This window comes from Crocodylus porosus, unplaced genomic scaffold (genome assembly GCF_001723895.1).
Source record: "Crocodylus porosus isolate Cpor-Errol unplaced genomic scaffold, CroPor_comp1, whole genome shotgun sequence".
NCBI classification, from domain to species: Eukaryota; Metazoa; Chordata; order Crocodylia; family Crocodylidae; genus Crocodylus; species Crocodylus porosus.
This window is the reverse complement of record NW_017728918.1, coordinates 27,783,426-27,788,122: the sequence shown is the minus strand read 5'-3', so window position 1 is coordinate 27,788,122 and position 4,697 is coordinate 27,783,426. Positions and strand designations below refer to the sequence as shown.

General features: G+C 40.4%; 1 protein-coding gene across 1 annotated transcript in view; it reads left to right on the top strand.

Annotated features, from left to right (window-relative positions):
• UBE2F (ubiquitin conjugating enzyme E2 F (putative)) overlaps nt 1-4,697 on the top strand; it is a 133,746-nt gene that overhangs the window by 127,016 nt on the left and 2,033 nt on the right. The gene's annotated exons all lie outside the window — the stretch shown is intronic.

The window sequence follows — 4,697 nt, the reverse complement described above, 5'->3', positions numbered from 1 at the left end:
ACTTGCAATGACCTCGGCCAGTTCCTTTAGAACTCTAGGGTGGAAATCATCTGGGCCGGCTGACTTGAATACGTCCAACCTCTCCAGAAGCTCCCTAACTAAATCCTTACTAACCCGTGGCCCAGGTGTGCCTCCCCTGGAGCCTGAGGGGGGGCCCAGCAGGGAGGTGGCTGTTCTGGTCCCTACTTAGGAAGACTGAGGCAAAGATATTAACAGACTTGAGTTAATCATTGATTAATGAATGTATTTTGTATCAATGGGGGAGGTGACATCTACTATTTTGGTGGTGATTTTTTTTATTTTATTTTGTTTATGTTTTTCTAAGCAATTGTGGCTAACCTGTACTTTTAGGAGATATCTCAAAACCAGAGTTGAAATTAGGCATAGTATTCCGTCAAAAGAGCAGTTTTTTGTTGGTACAAAGTCTTTCTTTCAGCCCTCTGAAAGAGAAGTGGTTTACCTGGTGAGACTAGTTCCAGATTGTCAGCAGTGAGGCTTTTGGGGCCTTATGATCTTAAGTTAGACATACATTTCTAATAATGGGTGCTTGTGATTTGTAGTATCTGGTCTTATCATACAAAGTTTTCTAAGGGCATGAACACATTCATGAGGCTTTATGTTGATTGCACTTCATTTCCCCTGCTATATTTTTGGGCTTTGTGAATTTTTAACAAAGCAATTCTTAGCATTTTATGCTGGCTTTCTTCCAAAATGCTTACTAATATTAACAAGTTGAGTTTCATAATGTATCTTGGAGAGAATGAACTTCAGTTTTCAAGGTTAGAAAAAAAATGTTGTCCAAACATGCAGCAGGAAGTCTGTTGTGGAAGATGACCCAGAACTGATCCTCTAATCCTGTGCATTCACCACGGGAGATGGAACTTGTCAGAGCTGGGTAGACCATTTGAAACGCCTTGGGAATCCTTGGCATGTTTTAAGGCAGGGCTGGCCAACCTGTGGCCCACATCCCACAAATGGCATGAGTAGCCTCCTGTTGTGGCACATGGCAGATTGGGGAGGGACAGGTAGTACAGTGGCAGAAAGGGCAGGGGGTTGAAAACAGAGCAGCAGGACAGGCCAGGGAAAGGAGATTGGAAGGGCACTCAGGGAGGGTTTGCAGCTTAATTTGTGGCATGTATGACCAAAAGGTTGGCCACCACTGTTCTAAGACCAATTAAAGGAGGGGGGGTAGTAGTATTTGTGGTGTTCTGCATACATATTTAAACTTTGTACAAACATTACTTAGTATTTTGGCCAATTCTCAATGTCCATTGAAGGTTCAGATGGCAATCTAGTTGTGTGTATCGGGAAACATGCAAGGAAAATCTGTTAGGAAATATACGATGGAAACAGGCGTTGTCTGAAGTCACAAATGCTGAGCAAATAATAGACATCCATGCCCTTTCTTGTGATGCTGATTTTTGTGTCAACAAAAAGTAGTAATAGACTTTTCCACTATACTGCAGCAGACAGACATCTATTATCTTGTAGTGATTTTCCCATTCAGCCAGCCTGGCTGAGAAAAGTGCTTTCCTGCCCAGCCAGCCCCTTGGCCTGCACCATCAAGGCCAGGACAAGGGGTGATGTATATTTCACTCACTGAAACAGATCAGCTGATATGTTGAGGCACAGCTGATCCACTCCATTCAGTGATATCTATTTCTAGCCTTAGAGGTGTGGAACTTTAGAGACTTGTCACAGCAAGATGTTTTCTTGGGAAGGAACCTACAAGAGGAAAAGCCATTCTTGACCTAGTCCTAAGTAATGAACAGGATTTGGTGCAAAGGTAGTTGTTACTGAGCCACTCTGCAGTAGTAACCACAGTACAGTTGGGTTTGACATGCATGCAGGAGTGGGGAGATTAGAAGAACATCTACTCCAGTGGCCTTTAATTTTAAAAAGGGAGATTACACCAAAAAGAGGAAGCTAGTTAGGCAGAAGTTATGAGGGCCCCCTAAGGAGATGAAGAACCTGCAAGTAATGTGGAAACTGCTTAAGAACACCATATTGGAGGCACAGTGCAAATGCCTACCGCAAATCCAAAAAAAGGGGAAAGTGGAACAAAAAAGAATATGTGTGGCTGAGTGGCAGAGTTACAGCAAAAATAAGCAGAAAAAAAGGCTGCTTTCAAAAAATGGAAGTCAGATCCTAATGAGGAAAAGAAAAAGAGCACTAATGCGGTCAAATCAAATGTGAAACTGTAATAAGACAAGCTACAAGAATATTAAGAGAAACTTGCTAGAGACAAAAGTAACAATTTAAAAATATATATGTATTAGAAGCTGAAGACCTGCTAAGGGAATTGATTGGGCCTTTGGATGATCAAGGTGTAAAAGGAGTGCTGAAGGATGACAGGCATTACTGAAAAACTAAATGCATTCTTTGCGTTTTGTCTTCACTGTGGAAGAGGGCTGTGAGATTCCCTTACTGGATCCATTCCTCCCTAGGGACAAGTGGAGCTTTGCACTCATCTACACTGAATTTCATCTGCCGTTTAGATGTATGATTCACTGAATCATACAAGATTCTTCTGTAGCTCCTTACAGTTCACCTTGACCTTTACCACTTTGAATAATTTTGTGTCATCCACAAATCTGGCCACCTTGCTATTTGCCCCATTTTCCAGACCATGCAAGTCTGTTATGCAGATCCCTGGGGGAATCCCACTGTTTATTTTTTTCCATCCTGAAAACTGATCACATATATTCTTCACTCTTTGCTTTTATCTTTAAGCCAATTTCTAATCTACTAGTAGACATTTCCTGTAATCCCATGACTATTTTGGAAGTCCAAAGGCTTTTTGGAAATCTAAATATATGTGTCAACTGGATCACTCCAATCCACTTGCTTCCTGACACCCTCAAAAAACTAAAGCAGGTTGGTGAGGCATGAATTCCCTTTGATAAAGCTGTTCTGATTCCTCCACAGCAAATCATGTTCATGCATGTGCTGAACAATTCTTTTGTTATTATTGTTTCTACCAATTTTCCAGGATGTGGCACAGCAGGAGGCAGAATTGTGTGGATCATGCATTAGATCCAACTGCGCCTTTACCTGCACTTGTAGAGGGGGCCGAAAACTAACAAGAAGAAGTATTTTCACACTGTGTATAACTAAATTGTAGAACTCATTGCTATCAAGGGAATGTTGTGGAAGCTGACAGTTTAGCCAGATTCAAAAACAGATTGGACAGATTTTTGGAGGAAAGGATTTATAGCTATTGAGCATGAGAGTTAGGGATACAGCCTCTGAATTGGAACTTGCTATACCTTAGATGCTGGAGGCTGCAAGTGAGAGGAACATTGGAAAAAAAATTCAGTCATATCCAGTTCGCTTTTGCTTTCAGCATCCACTCTCTGCCACTGAGAGACAGGATACTGGGCAAGATGGTCTGACCTAGTAAATTGCAATTCTTACATCCTCTGTTGGGTTGTTTGTTTGTTTGTTTGTTTTTAAGTGCAGTTAAGCTGGTTTGGCCCCTGATAATTTTTTCTTGCCATTTTGAGTGCTGGTATTACATTTCATATTTCAAAATGAATCATTGCTTGTTATTTCAAAATGGAAATTGCTGCTTTACGTTTCTGACAGGAACCTGCCTTTTAAAAATTACTTCTGCTCAAGTTTTTCTGAGCGTATTACTTGCAGTGCTCTTACAAATTTTCATTTTGCATTGTTCAATCTTATCTGCTGTGAAATAGGTTCTTTAAAGGCCACACAATAGAACAACTTACTACTTTTCAAACACATTAAACTCTCAAATCCCTTCCATGTCTATAAACCTTATTTTTATGCATTTCCTTAATTATGTACTTTCAGTCAGTAATACATATTTGTCTTTTATGCTATATATGTTTACACACTAAAGGCAATTGCTCAGACTAGCTAAAACACAGAAATCCATTGTTTAAGTAAGTCACGGTACATTAGAAAAGCTTAAGGGACCTAAAGCTTTGTGAGTACTGGTCATGCATGGCTAGGCAGAGGCTCTATAGATTTTTACTTCTACCTTTGATATTTCTTTTAAGTGGGCTCTTGTCTCACTTGTGTATAAGTAAATTGCAACTTCAGTGTGCCTGATTTTTTTGGAGGCTTTATTCAATTCTGATTGGAGGGAGTTGAAAGTCACGTGTAATAAATTCACGTGGGTTTTGCATGCATTCATTTGGTGTGGCCAAGGTAGTCAGTAACTCAAATCCATTTTTACTGAGCACATCCAAGAATATCATGCAACTTTGAGAAACATTTTTGGTTCACAATGAGAATGCAAAACTGTGGTGCAAAGGGTCTGATGTCTCATGTTCTCATCATGGAAGGATCAAACCAGAAAATTGTTTGACCTGATTTCTGTCCCTGACTATCTGTAAGTTCATACTAAATCATGGAATCTGGAGCTTTCATTGTAATCTACCAAGGGGATGCAGTGGCCCCTTATATTTAGAGAGTTGTAAATGTAAGTACAGGCATACCTCGGAGATATTGCGGGTTCGGTTCCAGACCACCGCAATAAAGCGAATATCGAAATAAAGCGAGTCACACGAATTTTTTGGTTTCCCAGTGCATATAAAAGTTATGTTTACACTATACTGTAGTCTATTAAGTGTGCAATAGCATTATTTCATAGATTTCATAGACATTAGGGCTGGAAGGGACCTCGGGAGATCATTGAGTCCAGCCCCCTGCCCAAAGGGCAGGAAGTC